Source organism: Neovison vison, chromosome X, assembly GCF_020171115.1.
Source record: "Neovison vison isolate M4711 chromosome X, ASM_NN_V1, whole genome shotgun sequence".
NCBI classification, from domain to species: domain Eukaryota; kingdom Metazoa; phylum Chordata; class Mammalia; order Carnivora; family Mustelidae; genus Neogale; species Neogale vison.
The window spans coordinates 71,021,599-71,047,727 of record NC_058105.1 but is presented as its reverse complement, the minus strand read 5'-3'; the positions used below and the strand labels follow the sequence as shown (position 1 = coordinate 71,047,727).

The 26,129-nt window shown below is 41.0% G+C and overlaps 1 pseudogene; it reads right to left on the bottom strand.

Annotated features, from left to right (window-relative positions):
* Positions 1-17,723: 17,723 nt before the first annotated feature.
* LOC122897752 lies at positions 17,724-17,846 on the bottom strand (annotated as a pseudogene).
* Positions 17,847-26,129: the final 8,283 nt, after the last annotated feature.

Sequence of the window (26,129 nt, the reverse complement as noted above, 5' to 3'; positions counted from 1 at the left end):
TTCTGTGATATTCTAATTCTATTATCCCCTATATCTTTGGGAGCCAAGATTTTCTTTCCTTTCACGAAAGAAAGGAGATTCAGATGTAAAATGAAGGTTAAGGAGAACCCTATAGGACTGAATTTGAATTAAAGAATTTTGGCGAACTCAGGAGGCTTAAAAGGTTCACAATGACCAGCCCTGTAGCTTTGAGCATGGCTAGCGTCCTGATTGTGGCCTTGAAATACCATTTCTCACTAAAAAGAAATCAGGGATTTTTTTTTTTTTTGTAAAGTGGCTGAATCTAGTTTTAGGTCAGGAGGTGTACAAGATGAGTCTGAAATATTAAATGTTCAAACCCATGCGTTCATAATGATTCAGTTTTTGTTAAAAAAATAATAAAACTGCACTTATCTCTTGGTACCAGGATTATAGAGAATTTTTCTTTCCAAGTTTAAAATTTAACGAGCATATATTACTTTTGGAATTAGCAAAAACAATGATTAGAGAAAAGCGTTCAAAAGAACTGTGGTAAAAAAGAAAAGAACTGTGGTAACAGCATTGTTGTCAAGAATCAGTTTAGAAAATGAGTCATTCTCATTGACTTAATCAAAATTGAGCAATGCCTAACACTAGGCTTTGATAAACGGTAAGCACAGCTTCCTAAACTGAGTTTTCGGCTGCCTTTGTATTATTGCTTCAAATCCATGGCTTTGAATAGGTAGCAGGCTACTGTTAAGCAATACAAATTCATAGAGCCTCACACATAGATTTCTGATCAGGTGGTTCAGGATTTAAAAAAAAAAAAAAGAAGTTGAACCCTGCTTTAAGTTTTACTTGTTTTCTTCTCTCCTGCTCTGGTGGTGTGGGGGAAGGCTTCACACAGGCGACACCCTTAACCTTGTACCTTGCAACGTATTTGCCCGGGATATTCAACGTGTTGTCCACCCCTCCAGTCCCCCAGACCAGCATGTGCAAATTCTCAGGCCCCATCTGGAGCTCCTGAATCAGAACCTCTTGGAGGGCAGGGCCCAACAATCTGTGTCTTAATAAGCCCTGTAGGCAAGGTCCAGATAAAATACTAGATGGTCCAGTTAAATTTGAATTTCTGATAAACAATGAATAATTTTTTAGTGTAAATATTTGCAAGATTTGGGACACAGTGGTATTCAACTTCAAATTTAACTAGGCATTTTGTCGTTCGGGTTTTGTTTTTGTTTTTGTTTTTGTTTTGTTTGTTTGTTTGCTTTATTTTCCCCTAAATCTGGCAACCAGACCTCCAAGTGATTTAATCCATGCTAAAGTTTGAAAAACACTGGGGTAAAGGAGAGACATGGGCCTCGGATTCAGATAGATCTGACTCCACCACTATTTTTTTTTAACAATGGATGGAATCCCACAAATATGACTGGCATCTCCGTATGACAAAGGAGACCATGGGGGGTAGAGAGCCAAACAGCCTCAGGGCTTAGAGAAAAGTTTGGTAGCAGAAAGGGCCTGGATTACACCAGAATATTCAAACACGCTCCTAGGGACTGCTGCTACAGTGCCTATGGGGTGCTGTTCTCATACAAAACACAACTTTGGCCTTTTAAGGGAGAAAGGGCTGGGGTAGGGGTGGAGGTGGGGGATGCAGGGAAGGGAAAAACTGAAGACATTTTAACCAAAAGGAAGAGGGACGAAGGGCCCGGGAAAAGTGCTAGGATTTAGAATTGTCCATTAGTGCTTACATCAAGTTCCCCACTGCTGACTTCGTCGGGAGAAAAGACTGAGGGAAGAGTCACTCTTTGAGTATAAAGGGGATCCTGGGCGGCACCTGCCCGGATCTGTGAGCCTCCAAGGCACTGGAGGTTCTCAGGCAGGGGTGGTTTTAATCCCTGGCATTGCAGTTTCGGGTGTTACAAGGTAGTCGGGTGGGAGGGGAATGCTACTGACACCTAGTGGGTAGAGGCCAGAGGTGCTGGCAAACGCCTCTGGAAGCACAGAACGCGCCCCCGCCCCACAACAAAGAATTATGCGGCGGCCAATTTGTTCCGATGCTAAAAAATCCCTGCTCCAAAGCGTATCGGGGAGGAGAAAGAATCAGTCTCTTTGCCATAGCCTCACTCCTTACCCCAAAGCACTGACCCTCCTCTAGAACGAAGCATTGGCACTGCTCTGTGGGGACTTTGGTGCAAGTGCATTCCCCTAAGCCTGAACTTGGGCAAGCTACCCAGTTCTGGAAGCTTTTGTATTCTGGTCCGTAAGGAAAGCTCCTGACCTCCGAAATTATCGCAGGGATTAAATGAGATCGTTGAATGGCTTAGATTCAAACACTGATTGGGCACCTCCGCGAGGTGCCAGATGTTAAGGGTTCAGACACAATCCTTGCTGGTAGAGATTTAAGGCTGGTGAGTTTAAACGCACAGAGTAGATTTGAAACAAAGGCTAATTTCACTCACACTCAGCCACCACCCCATGTCCTTCGCTTTCATTGTGATCAGACAGGGTCCTAATCCTCTTCTCACCAGAGAACTGGAAGGAAGAGCAGAATTAATACCTATTACGAAGAGGAGCTACAAGACTAATTTGCACTCTCTTGGTAATGCTCCTCATCATTAATTCTTTTTTTAAAAAAGATTTTATTTATTTAATTGACAGAGAGACAGAGAGCACAAGTAAGCAGAGTGGCAGGCAGAGGAAGAGAGAGAAGCAGGCTCTCCGCCGAGCAGGGAGCCCAATGCGGGGCTTGATCCCAGGACCCTGAGATCATGACCCAAGCCGAAGACAGAGGCTTTAACCACTAAGCCACCCAGGCACCCCGCATTAATTCTAAATACAGCACTGAAGCCAATGTATTGTTCTTAACAGTCAAAAGAAGTTCTGTTAGCTGATTAAAGCTGCCATCTACTCTGCTCTCAACATTGACTATTATTGTCGCACGTGGTCAGGGAATGAAAAGCAAGCGCACCCTCTTTCTGACCCTGACTTCCATGGCTCCCACATCCTGCCCCAGCCAGGCTTCGGCAAGCAAGGTGAGGTTGTTAGAGTAGTAGATTTACACCCTCTCTGAGGGCGCCTGGCTGGCTCAGTTAGTAGAGCACATGGCTCTTGATCTTGTGGTTGGGAGTTTGAGCCCTATATTGGGTATGGACATTACTTACCAAAAAATCCTTTAAAAAAAGAAAAAGAAAAAAAAATGTAGGTACTCTCCCAACAGTCTCCACTAGCTCCTAAAATGGAATGACAGAAAGGGAGGACTCGAGGGTCATATCCAGGTTCGGGGGTTGAGCAACTAAGCGGCCGTAAGGCCATTTACTAAGATTGGAAAGCCTTGGGGAGAAGCAAGTTTGGGAGGGAAATCAGGAGTTCCACTTTCGACTTCTTTTTTAACCTCTCTTCCTAGTCTCTAAGCCTGTATAAATGAACAAGCCTCTTCTTTCTTAAAACAAACGTAGCCCTCCCCAAACCTTAAAATCCCTCTAACTGTTGCCCTTTCTTCTTCCCTTTAGGTCCAAACTCCTTTAAAGGATCATCTGCATTTCACTATACCTATGCTTTCTCACCTCCCAGTCTCTACTTGGCCCCTGCAATCTGGTTTCTGCCCTTACCATATAAACAGTGCTCAAGGAAGGTGACAAACAACACCCTAATTGCCAAATCTAATGGGTACTTTTCAGTCCTAACTTCTCAGGATCTCCCTACGGCCTTTGATCCCTGGGCTCCCATCCTCCTCTTTGAAAAATCTCTCCTCCCTTAGCTTCCCGGGGCTTTGGACATAGCTCTCTGCTGTTTCTCTTCCTCTGTGACTTTTACTTGTCACATTCTTTCTGACTCCTCTTCTGTCTGCTGCTCCAATGTTGGATTTGCAGAGATTCTATTCAGCTCTTTTCTCCCCTGACACTGTTTCCAGGGATGATCATACATTTACATCCCATTTAGATGATTTTGGCTATCACCTGTGAACTGTGGACTGCCCATTTGCTAACTCCCTACTCCAATCCCCTGTGGAAAAACAGACTCGGAGATGCCTACTAGATAGGTCATCTAGATGCTCCTAGATATTGCAAACTCAACATATTCATAATTCAGTTCCAAACAGGGCAATTTACAGAAGAAATTCAGATTGCCCAAAACATGAAAAGATGCCCAACCTTACCTAGTAAACAGGAAATGCAAATTAGAGCAATAAATGCAATATTTCTCAGAAAGACAGGCACACATTAATGAGAATGATAACATTCAGTGTAGGTGAAGATTAAGGCAAACAGGCACACAACTGGTACAAGTATGACTTGCTATACAACCTTTTAGGAAAGTAATCTGGCGTTAACTATTAAAAAAATAAGATACAGGGGTGCCTGGCTGGCTCAGCTGGTAGAGCATGCGACTTTTGATCTCAGGGTCATGAGTTCAAGACCCACACTGGGCATAAATAGAGTTTACTTACAAAATCAAATCAATGGGGTGCCTGGGCAAAGATGCCTTTGCCTCAGGTCACGATCTCAGCGTCCTGGGATCGAGCCGCGTGTATTGGGCTCCCTGCTCTGCAGGAAGCCTGCTTCTCCCTCTCCCACTCCCCCTGCTGTGTTCCCTCTCAATGCCAAATAAATAAATAAAACCTTTTAAAAAATAAAATCAAATAGAAAATAAATAATAAAAATTTAAAAATACAAAGTATTTTATTTATTTATTTATTTATTTAATTTTTTAAAAAGATTTTATTTATTTATTTGACAGAGATCACAAGTAGGCAGAGAGGCAGGCAGAGAGAGAGAGAGGAGGAAGCAGGCTCCCTGCTGAGCAGAGAGCCCGATGCGGGACTCGATCCCAGGACCCCGAGATCATGACCTGAGCCGAAGGCAGCGGCCTAACCCACTGAGCCACCCAGGTGCCCCCAAAGTATTTTATATTTATATATTTTATATTATATGTCAAAGAAATTGCCACACAGGTCCGTAGAGCACACATGCAAGGATGCTCATCACATTGTTGTTTGTGTTAATGGGAAGTTGGTGCTAGTCTGCTTGCCCGTCACTGGAGAAGTGGATAGGGGAAATGCGGTAGTTAGATACCTTGGAGAACTATGCAGTGGTTAGAAGTAATGCCTTAGATGTATACATATGGCAACAGGAGTGGCTTTTATGACAGAAAGCTGAACAGCAAAAACAAAATTGGGATGCCTGACAAAATATCATTTAGTAAATGAAAATAACATACACATAAAACCAAATTTCATTTTATAAGACTACAAACAAAAGAACACACATTAAGGAATGGTTTCTTGTGGGGGATAGAGGGCTCAGGGCTAAAAAAGAAAATACAAACAAACAAGGGAGGAGGCTTGCATGGGCCAATGACGGTAATGTCATATAAAATGAGGAATGTGATTAGCTCCACTCACAGTACTGAGGAGCTCCCCCAAATTCATAATGCATTCTCTTTGACCCTACAGACTATTCCCAACATTTTTGCCACTAACAATAATGATGCAACAAATACTCTTTATATATGTATATACACATATGTATATATAGTTTTTTAAAAAGATTATTTATGTATTTATTTGATAGAGAGACAGTGAGAGAGGAAGCACAAGCAGGGGGAGTGGGAGAGGAAGAAGCAGGACTCCCGCTGAGCAGGGAGCCTGATATGGGGGCTTGATCCCAAGACCCTGAGATCATGACCCGAGCTGAAGAAGATGCTTAACTGAATGAGTCACCCAGGTGCCCCTCATAATTAAACTTCTGAAAACAAAATAAAAGACAAAGAAAAAAAAATCCTGAAGTAAGCCAAAGAGAAAAGATGCATTACTTATAGAAAGACATCAATTTGAATGACAGCAGATTTCTCATCTGAAACCATACAGACCAGAAGGAAGTTGCACAAAAATTTTCAAGTGCAGAAAAGTGTTATATTGGGGCAGGAAATCTGCAATTTGAGCTTGGAACATCTTGTAGTGCCAGAAAGTAAGGAACTGCTCAAAAGAAAAAGAAAAAAACACAATGGAAGGAGCATGTCAAAGGGACGAGGAGGGGCACCTGGGTGGCTCAGTGGGTTAAGCCTCTGCCTTCAGCTCAGGTCATGATCTCAGGGTCCTGGGATCGAGCCCTACATCGGGATCTCTGCTAAGCGTGGAGCCTGCTTCCCGCTCTCTCTCTGCCTGCCTCTCTGCCTACTTGTGATCACTCTCTCTCTCTGTAAAATAAATAAATAAAACTTAAAAAAAAAAAGGGATGAGGAGCCAAATAAAAGAACTCCCAGTTGCCAAAGCTAGAACAATTTGAGCAACACGGTAATGTGGTATTGGGTTACAAACCACAGTATAAAATAAATATTCATGATGGGGTGCCTGGGTGGCTTAGTCGTTGGGCGTCTGCATTAGATTCAGGACATGATCCCAGGGTCCTGGGTTCAAGTCCCACATCGGGCTCCATGCTTGGTGGGAAGCCTGCCTCTCCCTCTCCCACCTGCCCCCCTGCTTGTGTTCCCTCTCTGGCTATGTCTCTCTCTGTCAAATAAATAAAATCTTTTTTTAAAGATTTTAAATCTTTAAATCTTTTTTTAAAGATTTTATTTATTCATTTGACAGAGATCACAAGTAGGCAGAGAGGCAGGCAGAGAGAGAGAGGAGGAAGCAGGCTCCCTGCCGAGCAGAGAGCCCGACACACAGCTCAATCCCAGGACTCCGGGATCATGACCCCAGCCGAAGGCAGAGGCCTTAACCCATTGAGCCACCCAGGCGCCCCAAATAAATAAAATCTTAACAAATAAATAAATATTCGTGAATCTAGGCTGATATAAATAATTGATTGGCTGATTAGATGGATAGATAAGTACATGTAAACAAAACATACATGCATCAGGGTAAAGAGATAAATCTCCCATGCAAAATTCTAAATAACATGTGTAGCTACTTCGTTCTCAAGGAGATGGAGCGCAACTCTCTATTCCTTAAGCTTAGGTGTACACAGTAACATCTAAGAGTACAATATGGAAAAGGGAATAAAAGAGTAACTTTACTGTGAAGCAACCTGACAAATATCACCTCAGACAAGTGTTCAAGGTGAGCATCAAAAGTGGTAAGTCACGGGGTGCCTGGCTGGCTGAGTTGGTACAGCATGTGACTCTTGATCTCGGGATTGTGAGTTCACGCCCCTTGTTGGGTGTAGAGCTTATTTTAAAAAAAAAGTGTTAAGTCATTGTGACAGTATGTACCCTTGATATGTTGTGGTGAAAATGGTATTTTACCTCTGTGGTCTTCTTCCTCAAAACCTATAATCCCAGTTTAATCATACATCAAATTCCGACAGAGAGATAGCCTACAAAATAGCAGACCAGTTCTCCACAGAACTATCAAGGTCATCAAAAGTAAGAAAAGTCTGAGAAACTGTCATAGCCAAGAGGAGCCTAAGGACATGCGATAACTAAATATGATGTGGCCTCCTAGATAGTCCTGGAACAGATAAAAGGCAGTAGGTAAAAACTAAGGACATTTTAATAAGGTATGGACTTGAATAAAGTATCAATATTGTTTTACTAACCATAACAACCATACTCTACTCATGTGAGATGTTAACAATACGGGAAGCTGGGTGTGGGGATATGGGAACTCTCTGTACTATCTTCTCATTGTTTCTGTAAACCTAAAACTCTTCTAAAAAATAAAGGGTAGGGGCGCCTGGGGGGCTCAGTTGGTTAAGCGACTGCCTTCGGCTCAGGTCATGATCCTGGAGTCCCGGGATGGAGTCCCACATCGGGCTTCCTGCTCAGCAGAAGTCTGCTTCTCCCACTGACTTCTCCTCTCTCATGCTCTCTCTCTTTCATTGTCTCTCTCTGCCTCTCAAATAAATAAATATTTTAAAAAATAATTAAAAAATAAAGGGTAATAAAAAAGAAAAAGAACTTGTCAACAACTTGTATGTTGAGTAAAACTATCCTTCCAATAAAGGAAAATTGAGAGAATTTGTTGCTAGCAAATCTGCCCTTAAAGAATGGCTAAAGCAAGTTCTCTGAGCAGGAAAGTGATAAAAGAAGAAGGCCTGGAAATTTAGAAAGGAAAGAACAATGCTCAGAATGCGCAAAAATAGGGGTACACCATCCTTTTCATGAGTTCCTTAAATCATCAGCAAAAATTATAACACCATCTGATGTGGTGGCTCAATATATATAGAAGAAATAGTTAAGTATATATTTTAAAAGTGGGCAAAGTAAAGGAATCTGAATGGAAATAAGGCCTCTATATTTCACTTGAAGTGGTAAAGCACCGATACCAGTAGTTATAATAAATTACATATTTACTTTGTAATACCTAGATCAACAACTAAGAAAACTACACAAAGCAGTGTGTTCAAAAATAATATTAAAAAATCAAGATTGAACTCTAAAAAATGTTCAAGTAACCGCAAAAAACACAAAAAGAGAAAGAGAACAAGAAACAGTGTTATAAGGTGGGGGGAGAGAGGGAGATATAAAAAGGAAGAGATTATTAACTTTATTTACCTTCTTGTATTTTCAAAAAGATTTTCTTTCTTTATTTGAGAGAGAGAGAGAGCATGAGTAGAGTGGGGAGGGACTGAGGGAGAGGGACAAGCGAACTCCCCTCTGAGCAGGCAGGGATACAGGGCTTGATCCCAGGACCCTGGGATCACGAACTAAGCTAAAGGCAGATGCTTAACACACTGAGCCACCCAGGAGCCCCACCTTCTTGTATTTATAGATTATTTCACATGTTACAGTAAGAACATACTATAATTGTAATTTATTTATTTATTTTTAAAGATTTTATTTATTTATTCAACAGAGATCACAAGTAGGCAGAGAGGCAGGCAGAGAGAGAGGGGAAAGCAGACTCCCCACTGAGCAGGGAGCTTGATGTGGGGCTCGATCCCAGGACCCCGAGATCATGACCTGAGCCGAAGGCAGAGGCTTAACCCACTGAGCCACCCAGGGGCCCCTATATTTGTAATTTAAAAGAAAACTGCAATTAAAAAACCTTTTGAGGGAAATGTTTTCCCTCAAACTTGCTTTTGCTATTGTTCTCTACTTTAGTGAATTGGTGTCATCATTCACTCCTAAGACAAGAGGCCTAAAAGTAATTCTAGATCCATCCTTTCTGTAATCTTCCATCCTTCCACTTAATTAGTCACCAGATCCAGATTTTAGTTCATAAATATCCCTATCTTCCTCTAATTAATCATAAATCCTATCTACTCCAGTTCCTAAATCTCTTTCTAAATCCCTTCCCCTCTTTACCACCTCTGCCAATAAGGCTTTTTTTAGTTCAGGACAATATCATCTCTCAGTACTTGAATAGCTTTTAAAATAATTCCCTGTTTTACTCCTCTCCTCAATCTCTCTTACAGAGGGTACTCAGAATTATCTTTCTAAACAGTTACAGTGTACCACTGTTGGCACACATAAATATATTTTTATTTTAATGGGTATACTTTTGCTCTAATTTTTATAAGAAAATATTAAACTCAATGTTTCTAAGATATTACTGTCTAAATTTAAGAAATGAAAAATGGTGAAGGTAGACTATGATTCAGTGAAGTTGGAAACATTGGTCCTATAAGAATAAAGCCCAACTCCATGAGTTTTTATGCTCTGGTCCCATTCAGCCTTTCCTAATCTGTAATCATAAATGTACCATTCCAATTAGAAAGAACTTTCTGGGGCACCTGGTGGTTCAGTTGGTAGAGCATGCAACGCTTGATCTTGGGGTCATGAGTTTGACCCCATGTTGGGTGTAGAGATTGCTTAAAAAAAAGGAGAAAGAACTTTCTGATGGCCCCCCAAACATGCTATGTTCTTTCTTTCCTCTCTGCCCTTCCTCATGCAGTTCTCTCTTGTTCGACATAGTGAACTCCTCCTTTTCCTTAAATATTCAGCTCAAATATTTCTTCTCTGAGGAATTTTTTTTTGCATGTGAATGTTTATAGCAGCTTTATTCATAATCACTGAAACCTAGAAGCAACCAAGATTTTTTTTAAGTTTATTTATTTAGTTTTTAGTAATCTCTATACCCAATGTGGGGCTCGAACGCACGACTCCGAGATCAAGAGTCATACAGTCTCCCAACTGAGCCTGCCAGGTGCCCCAAGATCTTTTTCAGTTAAGTGAATGGATAAACCAACTGTGGTAGATCCAAACAATGGAATGCTATTGGGTGAAAAGAGGAAATGAGCTTTCAAACCATGCAAAAGTATGCATGAATCTTAAACATATATATCTATGTGTGAGAAGCCAGTCTAAAAAGACTGCATACTGTCAAATTCCACTTATGTGACATTCTAGAAGAGGCAAAACTGACAGTAAAAATATTGATGGTTTATAGGAATTTGGGGAAGAGGATGGACTAGGTGAAGCCAGGAATATTTTAGTCCAGTGAAACTATTTTCCATGATACTGTAATGGTGGCTACTTTACACAGTTTTCAAAACTTCCAGAACTTTAGAGCACAAAGAGTGAAACTTACTAAGTTTCATGCAATTAAAGTAAAAAGTCATTTAGAGGATCAAGGGATACAATGGTCAGAATGTAGAATGTGAAAAAAGAATCTAACTATATTACAAATGTCATGAAATAACCTTACAGAATTAGGTAAGGGCAGATGTACAAACCTAAGTAACTTTTATAAATGAAGGTTGTCTGGAAAATTATAGGCAAAAGCAGCTACATGTAAAGCACTCTATTCTAGTCAATACAGTTGTTTCCCGAGTCACCTGGGTGGCTCAGTGGGTTAAGCCTCTGCTTTCAGCTCAGGTTATGATCCCAGGGTCCTGGGATTGAGCTCCCCATCGGGCTGCCTGCTTGGTGGGGAGCCTACTTCTCCCTCTGCCTCTTCAGATCCCCCTGCTTGTGCTCTCTCGCACTCTCTCTCTCTCTTTAATGAAATCATAAAAACAAAAAACAAAAAACAGTTGTTGCCTGTGAAGCTACATGCTAGCAATTCTGAAACCATTATACATATATACTGGAATTGAGCAATTAAGTAACCAGATGATGGATTGTGGGAGCCAGGTTTCTCACTGTTAGGACTGGGAGGGTACAGAGAAGCAAAGGCAAGAGGCTAAAATGATCCATATGGTAAGGGATAAGAATTGGAGGCCACAGTACGTACTCATGTTTAGCATAATACAGATATATTTATAAATCTTTAAATATGTATGTTGCTAAATTAATTAAGGAGGCCGTTAGACTGATGCAGCTCTAAGGCCAATGGTGGCCTATATAAGCAAACCAAAATCTAAGGCCTCAAGGTTACCAAATCCAAACATTAAGGACAATCAATTACAAACAGCCAACTAGGCTTTAAGCCACAGGCCCCCAAAACCTCCAGTTTGTTGCTGCCCAATTCGAATGGGTTTTTGCTCAAACTTCCAAAATTGTTAATGTGCCTGAATTTGATTTTCCAACTGCAATAGTGCCAGAAGAGGGAACTGAAGGAGATTCCCGAGGGCCCCCAGAAGCAACGTTGTGGCAAGCAGGGGAAGACATCTGCTGAGCCCCTTGAGCTCACCACCCCTTCACCACCTCTGGAGGTGGTGGGCAAGCCTCCCCCACATCCCAGTTCCACAGCCTTTGTTTTAAGAGCTTTTGGACTCCGCACATCCTTCTCCAGACTGGGTCAGGAACCCGGCCAGACTTAGATCGGATCTGACCTAAAAATCAGACTCTGGCTTGAGGATTATTTTCTCATAGCACCCCTCTAACAGCTCTATTCTAGTACTTGTACTTTCTAATGTGGTAATTATTTGTTCATATTTCTGTGTTCCCCACAAAATTATGACCCCTTCCTGGACAGGGCCCAAATCTTACTCAACTTCTTATCTTAAATTCTCACAAAATACCTGGCATACATAGGTACTCATAAAATGTAAGTTGAATGGAAAAGATTGAAGTCTGGAATCTAGAGTCAAGGAGAGCAAGCATTCCCTAAAGGCAGATCTGCTTTGCATGTTACTACAGCCTTCCTCTCTCCTTTTAGACATCACTCGGGTCACCTGGAAAAGAATGCAAAGGCCAGAGTCATGAAGGTTTCAGGGCTAGGAACAGAACAGATTAGAAGGGTTTAAGGTGAGGCCCAGCTGCCTTCAACTGGCACTAAGTTAATTGTTCTGCCCACCCACACTTCAGTCTCTGTGGATCCAGCCTTCTTGCCTACCTTCCCTATCTGGTTTCTGACTATCTGTTGGGGAATAAACCCAAGAATTATGGCCTCTGCCTACCTCTGGGATCAGCAAGTAGTGCCCTGGACTTGAGAAAACAGAGTGGACATTGCTCTGCTGTAGTTTCATTCCTATGATGAAGTTTGGAACTCTCTAGATTGGTATTTCACTTCCAGATAAGGCACAGTAGTTGTAAAAGATTGTTAGTGGTGGTAAGGAACAAAGATGCAGGTGAGAGGAGAGAGCTAGATTGACCATCACCATACAAATCTTTTTTTAAACAGATTTTATTTATTTAATTGAGAGAAAGAGTGAGAGAGTGCACACAAGCAGAGGGGAGGGGCAGAGACAGAAGGAGAGGGACAAGCAGACATCCCACTGAGTGGGGAGCCTGATGTGGGACTCGATCCCAGGACCCTGAGATCATGACCTGAGCTGAAGGCCGACGCTTAACCGACTGAGTCACCCAGGCACCCTTTTACCATAAAAATCTTACACAGAAAACATTTACACTCTTTGGCCCTGATGATAGCCCCACTTCTGTAGGAACACTGACTGGACAAGCAGAGATAATTGGGAAGAGGCTGCAGTTCCTCAAAGGGCCAGACTTGGAGCTAGCCCTCTTATATGCCAATTTTTCTCTTCACACTAAATACAACTTTTATGGTTTATTTGTGATCTTTGGTTAGAGCACCTTGACAAAGGAATAACTGCCTACAGGTTGAATGTTTCCAGCTCTCTAGGGGCTCCTTGTCTTGAGAAACCCATGACTATAGCCCCATGAGTAGGGAGTATGGCCCTGACCTTCCAAGAAACTCGAAATAAAAGGGTTTACATTGAAAGTTAGCGATTGCTTTTTAAGTTATTGTTTGAGGGATGGGAAATGGTACCAACCAAGAAGTAGTAGATTAAAAAAAAACAAATAAAACAATACAAAAAATAAAACAACAACAACAAAAAAAAAACAAAACAAAACTCTAAGTCTCTTCACTAAGCTTTTCTTCCTTTAGCCACTTGATTCTGAAGGCAAGACAAGATTAGGCAGACATGGGGGAAGGGAGAAGGGAAATATGCCTAACTACAAAAAAGGCAAATATGAAGGTATATGGTGGAATAAGAACTATGATCGTGAGAGTTCACCAAACATCAGTATCCAAAATTTTAAAAGATGTTTTCCACTTAAAATGATACATGTTTTAGGGGTGGCTGGCTGGCTTAGTCAGTAGAACATGAGACTCTTCTTCTTTCCTTTTTTTTTTTAAGACTTTATTTATTTATTTATTTATCAGAATGAGACAAAGTGAGAGATGGGGCACAAGCAGGGGGAGTAACAGGCAGAGGGAGAATCAGGCTCCCCACTGAGTAGGGAGCCCAATACAGGACTCCATCTCAGACCCTGGGATAAGGACCTGAGGCAAAGGCAGACACTTAACTAAGCCCTTCAGGCATCCTGAGCATGAGACTCTTGATCTCAAGGTTGTAAGTTTGAGCCCCATGTTGGGTGTAGAGATTGCTTAAAAATAAAATCTTTAAAAAAAATAAAAATGATACATGCTTATCATAGAAAATAAGGAAAATGGAGTCCTCAAAGTATTCTGTCTATACTCACTCTCTAAAGCAGGCTCTCTCAAACATTAATGTGCATAAAATCATGGGGAGCTTTATTTATTTTTTAAAGATTTTACTAGTTTATTTGACAGAGAGAGAAACAGTGAGAGAGAGGGAACACAAGCAGGGGGAGAAGGAGAGGGAGAAACACGCTTCCCACTGAGCTGGTAGCCTGATGTGGGGCTCTATCCCACTGTCCTGGGATCATGACCTGAGCCAAAGGCAGATACTTAACTACTGAGTGACCCAGGCACCCTGGGATTGTGTATTTTAAATAAGTATACCAGATAATGGAGAGGGGCCGCATTTTAAGAATGTGGGCCTAGGGTGGAGCCTCATTCTTAGTACATAGATTGATGATTCTGAATTTCTTCTTATTCTGTCTTTCTTTCCTTTAGCAAACTTACCCATTGACGTAGTCACAGTCTCACTTATATGAACAACTATTTATTTCTACCCTCAATCTCTCTGAGTTTCAGAACCAAGTTTATAACTGCCTGCAAGAATCCATGTGCCTTGCCAGCACCTCCAACTCGACATGTTCAAAACTGAAGTCATTAGTCATCAGTGAACAGTGACTTCTTTTTATTTTTTTAAAGGTTTTATTTATTTATTTGACAGACAGAGATCACAAGTAGGCAGAGAGGCAGGCAGAGAGAGAGAAGGAAGCAGGGTCCCTGCTGAGCAGAGAGCCTGATGCAGGACTCCATCCCAGGACCCTGGGATCATGACCTGAGCCAAAGGCAGAGGCTTAATGGTCTGAGCCTTCCAGGCATCCCATTCCTAACATTCTTTAAAAGTAATCTCTATCCTCTAACATGGGGTTCAAACTCAGGACCCCAAGATCAAGAGTCACATGCTCTAAAGGTATACAGCATTTTAATCTTCCCTTTTTAAGTAACTTTTTTCTAATTAAAAGTAACACATTTAAAGAAAAAAAGTGAGTTGAAAAACAAAATGTAAAATACGATTAAAAATACAAAATAGCAATTCTACTCCTGGGTAGGTACCCAAACAAACTGAAAGCAGGGACTTGAACAGATATTTGTACACTCATCTTCAAAGCAGCATTATCCACCATAGCCAGAAGGTGGAAGCAAGTCAAGTATCAGTGAATGAATGAATGGATAAAGAAAATGTAGTGTAGGGACACCGGGGTGGGTCAAGAGTTGGATGTTTAACTGACACTCAGGTACCCCTCGCCCCGCTGGTGCTCTCTCTCTCAAATAAACAATCTTAAAAAATTTAAAAAAAAATCTTTAAAAAAAGATTTTTTTTCTCAAATAAACAATTTATTTCTCAAATAAACAATCTTAAAAAATAGAAAAATTTTTAAAAAAAGCATCCAACTCTCGATTTTGGTTCAGGTCATGATCTCAGTGTCATGAGAACAAACCCCACATTGGACTCTGCTCTGTGAGGTGTTAGCTTAAGACTCTCTCCTTATGTCTCTCCTCCCATGCTTGCTCAGGCTCTCCTCTAAAAATAAGTAATCTTTTAAAAAATGCTATATACATTTAAGAAAAAAAATTAATACAGTGGTATTTCTTTTTTTAAAAGTTTGTTTGACAGACAGAGATCACAAGTAGGCAGAGAGGCAGGCAGAGAGAGAGAGAGAGGGAAGCAGGCTCCCTGCCAAGCAGTGAGCCCAATGCAGGCCTCGATGTCAGAACCCTGAGATCATGACCCAAGCTGAAGGCAGAGGCTTTTTTTTTTTTAAATATTTTATTTATTTATTTGACAGAGAGAGATCACAGGTAAGCAGAGAGGCTGGCAGAGAGAGAGAGAGAGAGAGAGAGAGAGGGAAGCAGGCTCCCTGCTGAGCAGAGAGCCCGATGTGGGACTCGATCCCAGGACCCTGAGATCATGACCTGAGCCGAAGGCAGCGGCTTAACCCACTGAGCCACCCAGGCGCCCCAGAGGCTTTTTATTTTTAAACTCTCAGCATCCATGTTTCTTTCTTTCTTTCTTTCTTTTTTTTAAGATTTTATTTATTTAACAGAGAGAAATCACAAGTAAGCAGACAGGCAGGCAGAGAGAGGAGGAAGCAGGCTCCCCGCGGAGCAGAGAGCCCGATGCGGGGCTCGATCCCAGGACCCTGGGATCATGACCTAAGCTGAAGGCAGAGGCCTCAACCCTCTGAGACACCCAGGCGCCCCAAGGCAGAGGCTTTTAACCCACTGAGCCACCCAGGTGCCCAATACAGTGGTATCTCTGATCTGTTGGCCACAGAATTCAAGTTAGTTCTTAACCTGATCATCTTTGGATGAACTGACAAAACTAGGTTTCTGGACCTACAAAATAAGAGATCAGACCCTGGTCTTAGAAATGCCACAAGGTTAATGGCATCTTTAAGGCTCAGTCTAAAGCAGCCTACTGACTCATTTCTGATCTCCCTTTAAGCTGAGATGTAGGTAACTCCAACTTAGGAACAGTGAATACTAAATTTAGAAATAAGGAGTTTCCTACCTCATTTCCTTTTGCTACTTTCTCGAAGGGATTTCAGGGTTGGAAGAAGCACGAGAAATCAATTAGTATAATCCTTCTATAAAACAATCCACTTGAAATGAATGGGCTCTCTGAAAATGACTCTAGGGTGTAGGTATTTGGTCTCTGATGGCATTCATGAGGGTATGGATCTCTTATGAAATATAATTTCAAGGTGGTTATTGTTTGTATAAAGTAATATTTCAGGGGGATAATTTCTAAACACTCTAAAGCCATTTATATCAGGAAAGCTATATTCTCTATATTACAGAGCAGGAAACTTTACCATAAGCTCTCAAGGCTGACTACATAGCTCAGCAGTTCTCAAGGTCAACGACAAACACATCAAGTAAAATCTTCAGAAGAAAACAACAGTGAGGAGTCATTGCAAATGGGTATGGGGGTTACTTTTGGAATAATAAAAATATTCAAAAAGTAATTGTGGTGATAGTTGTGGAACTGTGAATATACTAGAAACCAATTAATTGTACAGGGTGCCTGGGTGGCTCAGTCAGTTAAGCATTGCCTTCAAGTCAGGTCATGATTCCAAGGGCTTGGAATCAAGCCCTGTGTCTGGCTCCCTGCTCAGTGGGGGAGTGTGCTTCTCCCTCTCCCGCTGCCCCTTCTCATGAGCTCTCTCTCTATTGCTCACTCTCTTTTTCAAATAAATAAATAAAATCTTTTAAAAAATCAATTGTATACCTTAAATGGGTAAGTTGTATAGTATGTGATTTATGTATCAATAAAGTTGTTATTTTAAAAAAGACATCAAGATATTGGAAACACGGGATGCCTGGGTGGCTCAGTTGGTTAAGCAGCTGCCTTCAGCTCAGGTCATGATCCCAGCGTCCTGGGATCGAGTCCTGCATCAGGCTCCTTGCTCGGCAGGGAGCCTGCTTCTCCCTCTGCCTCTGCCTGCCATTCTGTCTGCCTGTGTGCGCTCGCTCTCCCTCTCTCTCTCTCTGATAAATAAATTTTTAAAAAATCTTAAAAAAAAAGATATTGAAAACACAACCCTCTGAATAGAAGAAAAAATTTGCAAATCATATATCTGATATACAGTTGTGGGCATATATACAACATATAAAGAACTCCTACAACTTCATAATAAAATATAAACCAATTTTAAAAGGGCAAAGATTTCGGGGCACCTGGGTGGCTCAGTGGTTAAGCCTCCGCCTTTGGCTCAGGTTATGATCCCGGGGTCCTGGGCTCGAGTCCCACATCGGGCTCTCTGCTAGGCAGGGAGCCTGCTTCATCCTCCTCTCTCTCTGCCTGCCTCTCCGCCTACTTGTGGTCTCTCTCTCTGTCAAATAAATAAATAAAATCTTGGACTGCCTGGGTGGCTCAGTGGGTTAAGCCTCTGCCTTCAGCTCAGGTCATGATCTCAGGGTCCTGGGATCAAGTCCCCCATTGGGCTCTCTGCTAGGCAGGGAGCCTGCTTCCTCCTCTCTCTCTCTCTCTCTCTCTCTCTCTGCTTGCCTCTCTGCCTACTTGTGATCTCTATCTGTCAAATAAATAAAATCTTAAAAAAATAAATAAAAGGGCAAAGATTTCAATTAGCAATAATTGCACCTTGGATAAACCTCATTGGCTACGATACTGCCACTGCGCAAAGCTAAAGGGCAAAGATTTCAAAAGACATTTCTCCAAAGAAGATATCCAAATGGCCAACAACCACGTGAAAAGATGTTAACCATCACCAATCATTAGGGAAATGCCAATCACAACCACAAGTATGGTTATGACTAAAACAGATAATGACAAGTGTTAGTGAGGATAATGGAGAAACTCAAATCCTCACATGTTGTTGGTAGAAATACAAAATGGTACAGCTTCTGTGGGGAACAGTGGAAGATAGTTTGGCAATTCCTCAACAAATTAAACAGAATTACTACATGACCAAGCAATTCCATTCCTAGATACCTACTCAAAAGAATTACAAACATTTGTTCAAACAAATCTTTAAACACATATGTTTATAGCAGTACTATTTACAATAGCCAAAGGGTGGAAACAACCCAAATGTCCATCAATGAGTGAATGGGTAAACAAATTGTGGAGTAACTATATGAAGGAGCATCATTCAGACATAAAAAGTAATGAAGTACCAATACATGCCACACAGTGTGGATGAGCCTTAAAAACATTAAGGTAATCATTTCACAATGTATATAATATCATGTATACATATATCAAAACATCACATTGTACACATTAAGTATATACGTTTGCCAATCACACCTCTATAAAGCTGGAGGGAAAAAGAGAAAACATCTAAGTGAAAGAAGTCAGAGACAAAAGATCACATATTGTATGATTCCATTTATATGAGTTATCTAGAATAGGTCAATCCAGAGATAGAAAGCAGATTAGGGGTTACGAAGGTCTGAGGGGAGGGGGAAATGGTGGGGGAATAATTGCCTGATGGGTACAGATTTTCCATTCGGAGTGATGACAAAGATAGAGGTGATGGTTGCACAACATCATGAATATACTTAATATCACTGAGTTGCACATTTTAAAACAGTTAAAATGGGTAAATTTCATGGTATGTGTATTTTGCAACCACAAAAAGAAAAGAAGAAATCAGACCTGTAAGAGGTTGCAGGAAAGCATTAAGAATAAACTAAGTATAAATGAGATATACGCTTCATTACAACACAGCTTGGAAAATAAAAGTGTAGTAGATCTAACCAGTTGAGATACAGGAATGCATTTAGCAAAAGTGTAACCCTGTAGGACTAACTACTGATTGAAATCTTTTATCACATAAAAAATCTTAGTATTGGAAAGAATCTTAGATGCCATCCTAATCTTCTCTACAGTAAAAAAATGAACACAAGGAAAAAACATGAACAAACTTATTTTGAAAAACATCAGGTCCAAAATATAAAGAGCTCAGAAGGTCATCAGTCTTATCTTCATACACACAAAAAAATGCTGAAGAAACTGAAAATCAACAACTATTCTTAGGTTCATCAGAGAATTGAAGTCACAGGGCAAATGACTGCCTCCCAAAGTAGAGAGACAGGTGAATACAAGAGAATCATGGCTTTTGAGAATAGAAGCCCACCCCTGGAGCTAGTATTAGAATAGGAAATTTGGTCTGTAACAGACCAACTGCTGGAAAGTCTGTGTGGAGAAGCGTAAGAGTTAAAAAAAAATCCAGAGGGAGGGCCCAATCTTAGGGAGGCCCAACACTTTCATGAGTTTTACCTACATGAGCCCTACTAAGTTCTCAGTGTGAAGACTAGAGAAAAAGTACCTCAAAATTGTGATGGTGGTGGAGGGGAACCATTTTGAAATATGCCCAGAATATTCTGTTCTCCTTAAACAAACAAACAAACAAACAAACAAAAAAACCCTACACTAAAGATAATCTATTTGACCAGAGCTTAGCCAATCTGGAGGAATAGAAATAGCCATCTCCAGCCCCTTCTAGTTTTCCTATCTCACCTAAGTTGGGAGATGTGGTAGAATGGAAAGCACTTGTTAAAGGTCACAGCTCAGGAATACAGGTTCACTAAAAGACTGAGAACTAACCACAGGAATAGAGAATCCTCCTCCAACACCATGACACCACATTAATAAGATTCCTGTATAATAACAAGATGACAACGGAAAGAACTATATATCTCAGACCTTATTTAAAAAGAATTTTCTAGGGAAATCCAAAGACAACAGGGGTGGCAAAAACAAGGGCACCAGTGGCAATTTCACCTCTGACACAGCTACAGTAAACAGTAAAACCAGCCTAATCCCTAAGCCAGATAAAAAAAAATTCTCACACTAAATGCTAATTTGCCTGAGTTCCTTTTACCCAGGACATCACATTCAGCCTCTGCCTTTGGCTCAGGTCATGATCCCAGGGTCCTGGAATCAAGCCCTTCATCAGGCTCTCTGCTCGCTTGCTTCCCTCCCCCACCTCTGTCTTTCTGCCTCTCTGCCTACTTGTGATCTCTGTCTGCAAATAAATAAATAAAATCTTAAAAAAATTAAACATTGATCCAGCAATTCCACTTCCACATATATACCCAAAAGAACTGAAAACAGGAACTTGAACACATATTTGTACATTTATGTTCACAGCAGTCCTCTTCTCAACAGTCAAAATGTGGAAACCATTCCAATGCCCATCAACAGATGAATGGATAAACAAAATGTAGCGTATACATACAGTGGAATATCAGCTAGCCTTAAAATTAAGTGAATTCTGATATATGCTACAATGTGGATGAGATGTGAAGACATGAGGACAGATATTGTATGATTCCACTTATATGAGATACCTAGAGTTATCAAATTCATAGAGACAAAAAGTAGAAAAGGTTTCCAGGGGCTGAAGGAGGAAAGGGGAATTACTGTTTAATGGGTACAGAGTATTAGTTTGGGATGACAAAAAGTTCTGGAGATGGATAGTGGTAATGGTTGTACCACAGTGTGGATGTAATTAATGCCACTGAACTGTACACTGAGAAATAGTTAAAATGGTAAATTCAGCTATGTACATCTCATGGCAATTAAAAAAATAAGACAAGTTATATATATATATATATATATATATATATATATATATATATATATATGGAACTATGTCTACATGTTTTTTTTTTCCCTGACTTTATTTATTAGAGAGAGAGAGAGAAAGAAAGAGCATGATCTGGGAGAGGGGTGGGGGAGAGAAGCAGACTCCCCGTTGAGCACAGAGCCTGATGCAGGGCTTGATCCCCAGACCCTGAGATCATGACTTGAGCAGAAGGCAGATGCTTAACAACTGAGCCACCCAGGCGCCCCTCTACATATTTTGTTGTGAAAAACTAAAAGGCATGCAGAAAATACTGTGGTAATCTTGAAATCCTATAAAAATGTTTACAAAAATGCTTGCTTTAGTTATCTCCCACTTCTAAAGTTGTACCTTGATTAATCTGATTGTTCCCATGTTTGTGTTAGCAACATACTTGTAAACCACTTCTACAGATGGCTAATCTTATCTCTTAGGTGACAAGTGTTATTAAAATTTCAATGATTAATTCTTTTTCCAAGCTTTTAGCTTCCAACATACTCATTATAGCCCTAATCATTTCACCTGACAATATCTATTTGCTAATCAATTCTCAGTGAGAATTATAAGATATTCATGTGCAGTAGCAAGAAAAAAATTAGAATCTCTGGAACAGATGGTTAGTAATATGCTTTTAAATCTAGAATGTATAGAAAATGAAAATGTGAGGCTCCCTGGTGATTCCCAGAAGAAATAACAGTACTCCAATCAGTGCACTGTGTGGCTTGTCAAATAAGTAATACAGAAACCTGAGTGGGACCATTTGGAACCTGACAAAAGAAAGTCTTGCAGAAATGGTGATGGGGGTTGGCTAGATGCACAGCCATTGCACATAGAAGAAAAGACTAGAAGAACATACACTAAAATATTAATATTGATTATCTCTGGGGAGTTGGGTTACCAGTTTTCATTTCTTTTTTGTTTGTTTACCTCTATTTTCTAAAAATTTTAAAATAAACATGACAACTGCTCTCATAGGAAAAAACCCCAAGCAATAACACTTATCAAGGATGTCACCAAAATGGCAATACAGGAGATCCTGGCCTCTGTCCCCCAGCAAATATCAACAATTAAAGGGCTATCCATCAACAGAAAAAGCTCTAGGAGAGCTCTGGAATCCATTCCAACTTTAGCAACACAGTGAAACAAAAACTTGAAAATAATCATACAAGAAAGGAAAAAAGACTGCTTCATTTTGCCTGTATCATCCCATTCCTCAAGCTAGCTTTGCTCAGCACCAAGAAAGAACTTCCTGGCTAGAAAGAGTCCCCCTTACCAAGTAAGGAAGAGTGGAGTGAGTGAAGAGTTTGCCCAGCCTCTTGGGCCCAGACCAGCAAATCTGAGACATAAAGAGATGACTAGGAGCAAGGAAGAAAAGCAGGGATTACCTAAGCAGTCACACAGTGGAAATAATCATGGTTCACGACGACCTGCTTTGCAGAAAACCACAGGAGATTCACCACGAAACTAACAGCCAACACAGCTACTATGGACTGCTTACAAATTTTACCATCTTTGGTCCCATGGGTCTTCATACTCACTGATCTGAGCTACCTAAGTCCTTCCCCACTCTCCTTTTCCACCAAAGCCTGGGAACAACACTGGCAGTCAGCACAGGCCTCTGCAGCTATCTAAGTACAAGACACCAGCCAAGACCCCCCACAGCTGACCCCCACTGCCATGTGCACACTTGGGTCTAGCCCCTCCAGCTGTGCACTTGCACACTGCCGGCCTGACAACTATCGCTGGCCTCCACAGTAGTGCACATGCCTGGGAAGCACTGTGCAGCCATGAGAAAGCCAGGACCCCTGCAGCTGCCAGAGAGCCCATAATTGGCCCCAGCCTTGGTTGTGTGCCTGGTCTCCACCACTACATGTGAGTCTGCACCCAGTCCCTTGCACTACAAAGTTACCTGTAGCTGACTTTCGTAACTAAATGTACCCAACCACTGGCTCCAACCACCACCAGTACTGACACATGTCCTGGTCCCCAGCCAGGGTAACAGAGATGCTGCTGAGGACCCTGATACCTCTGGCAGCCACTGTGGACCCTGCACAGTGACCATTAAGACTCACAGAATGATCCATGCTGTGGAACCCAGTGGCCTGAGCCAAAGAGACATCACACTCCCCCTGGATCCAGGGCCGACATATGTCCATGCACTTGGTGCCCTCCACCATTAGATCTGGAGCCATAGTACACTCAAGTGGGCAGCCATCCCCAGGTAAAAGGATTCCCTTACCAAAGACAGTCCATAATGTCTATAAGGGGGTGACTGATTCTTTAAATGTGCAGGTACCTACACAAGGCTACAGGGATCACAAAGAAAACAGGAAAGCATGATCTCACCAAAGGAATACAATAAATCTCCAGTGACTGGCCCCACAGAAATGCAGATACAGGAATTATCCAACAAAGAATTCCAGGAATTGTTCTCAAGATGCTCAGAGCATTACAAGGCAACACAGGTAAACAATTAACAATATCAGAAAACAGGGGTTCCTGGATGGTACAGTCAGTTGGCTTCTGACTCTTGGTTTCAGCTCAGGTCATGATCTCAGGGTTACGGGGTTTGGCCTGGATTGGGCTCTGTGCTCAGCACCGAGTCTGCCTAAGATTCTCTGCCTTTGCCCCTTCCCAGACTCACATGCTCTCTCTCTCAAATAAATAAAATCTTTTTTTAAAAAAGTAATATCAGAAAACATTATAAGAACAAAATGAGAAATTCAACAAAAATAAGTAAAGTATTTAAAAATCCAGAAATTTGGGGCACCTGGGTGGCTCAGTGGGTTAAAGCCTCTGCCTTCGGCTCGGGTCATGATCCCAGAGTCCTGGGATTGAACCCCAAGTCGGGCTCTCTGCTCGGCAGGGAGCCTGCTTCCTCCTCTCTCTCTGCCTGTCTCTCTGCCTACTTGTGATCTCTGTCTGTCAAATAAATAAATAAACAAAATCTTTTAAAAAAAAATCCAGAAATTTTGGGGGTGCCTGGCTGGCTAACTCAGTAGAGCATGTGACTCTGGATCTTAGTGTTGTGAGTTTGACTTCCATGCTGGGTGTAGAGATTATCAAAAAATAAATAAACTTTTAAAATATTCATTTATTTGTTTTAGAGAGAGAGAGAATGCAAGCATGAAGAGGGGCAGAAGGAGAGGGAGAGAATCCTTAAGCACACTCCCCACTGAGTGTAGAACCTGACATGGGCTTGATCCCAGGACCCTGAGATCATGAACTGAGCCAAAATCAAGAGTCAGATGCTTACCTGACTGAGCCACCCAGGTGCCCTAAATAAATTTTTAAATAGTAAAAAACAAAAGAAAACAAACAAAAAACAACAACAGCAACAACAACAACAACAACAAAAAAAAAACACCCAGAAATTTTGGACCTGAAGAATAACTGAAGGACTTAATAGAGAGCTCCAAGAGCAGACCTGAACAAAGAAAAGAAAGAATCAATGAGCTAGAAGACAGACCAAGTCAAAGTGCCCAGTCAGAAGAGCAAAAAAGAAAAAAGTTTCAAAATGAATAAAGAAAGCCTACAGGAGTTATGGAACACAATCAAGAGAAGTAATGTATGCATCACTGGAGTCCCAGGAGGAAAAGAGAGGGAGAAAGGGGTGGAAAACTTATTTAAAGAAATAATGGCTGAGAACTACCCAAACCTGGGAAGAGTTTTGGACATCTAAGTTCATGGAGTTAATTGGTCAGACCAAAATTTCAATTCAAAATGAACTTCTCCAAGAAACATAATAATAAAACTGTCTAAAATCAAGAAAAAGAGAGAATTTTAAAAGCAGCAAGAGGAGAAAAAAAAATTCTCATACAAAGGAAACCCCATAAGGCTATCAGTGGGTTTTTTACAGAGCCCTTACCTATTACTAATTACTCTAAATGTAAATGGATTGAATATCCAATCAAAAGACATAGAGTGGCTAGATGGATTAAAAAAAACAAGACCCAACTATAGCTACCTGAAAGACACTCACTTCAGCTTGAAGGACACACATGGGCTCATAGTGAAGGGATAGAAAAAGATAAACAATGCAAAGAGAAACTAAAAGAAAGCAAGGGAAACTATACTTATATCAGAAAACAGTCTTAAAGTGGTGTCTGGGTGGTTCAGTCAGTTCAGTGCCTGATTGTTAATTTCAGCTTGGGTCATGATCTCAGGGTCGTGAGACAGAGCCCCACGTCAGACTCTGTGCTGGGCATGGAGCCTGCTTGGGATTCTCTCTCTCTCCCTCTCTCTCTCTCTGCTCCCCTGGCTCTCTTCCTCTGTAAAAAAAAAGAAAGAAAGAAAATGGACTTAAAGCCAAAAAAAAACAGTAACAAGAGACAAATATGGTTGTGTTATGATAAGGTGGTAAATATATCAGCAAGATAAAATAATCGTAAATGTATATGCACCAAACATCAAAGCACCTAAATATATTAAACCAATACTAAGAAATCTAAAGAGAGAAATAGACAAAAAATAGTAGTAGGAGACTTCAATATCCTATCATCAACAATGGGCAGATCATAAAGACAGAAAATCAACAAAGAAATGCTGGCCTTACAGCTACTTTAGACCAAGTGGACCTAAGAGACACATATAGAACATTCCATCCAAAAGTAGCAGAATACACGTTTTTCTCAAGTGCACATGGAACATTCTCTAGGACAAATCATATGAAAGGTCACAAAGCAAGTCTTAGCTAATTTAAGAAAACTGAAATCATACCAAGTATCTTTTCTGACCACAATGGTATGAAAAAAGGAACCAATAAAAGGAGGAAAGCTGGAAAATGCACAAATATGTGAAAATGAAACAACACACTGTGGAATAACCAATGGCTCAGAGAAAAAAGAAAAAGTGATCAAGAAATATCTTGGAAAAAAATGGAAGCACAATGTATCAAAACCTATGGAATACTACAAAAGGACTTCTAGGAGAGATGTTTATAGGAACAAATGCCTACAGGCACCTGGGTGGGCTCAGCTGATAAGCGGCTGCCTTCAGCTCAGGTCATGATCCCAGAGCCCTGGTATCAAGGCCCACATCAAGCTCCCTGTTAGGTGGGTAGCCTGCTTCCTCCTCTCCCACTTTCCCTCTTTGTGTTCCCTCTCTGTCCGTGTCTCTGTCAAATAAATAAATAAAATCTTTAAAAAAAAAAAAGAAGTAAATGCCTACATTAAGAACAAAAAGGGATCTCAAATAAACCACCTAACTTCACACCTCAAGGACCTAGGGGAAAAAAGAATAAGCCCAAACGTATCAGAAGAAAGAAAATAACTAAGAGCAGAAATAAATGAAAGACCAGAAAACAGTAGAAACAATAAATAAAATTAAGAGCTGGT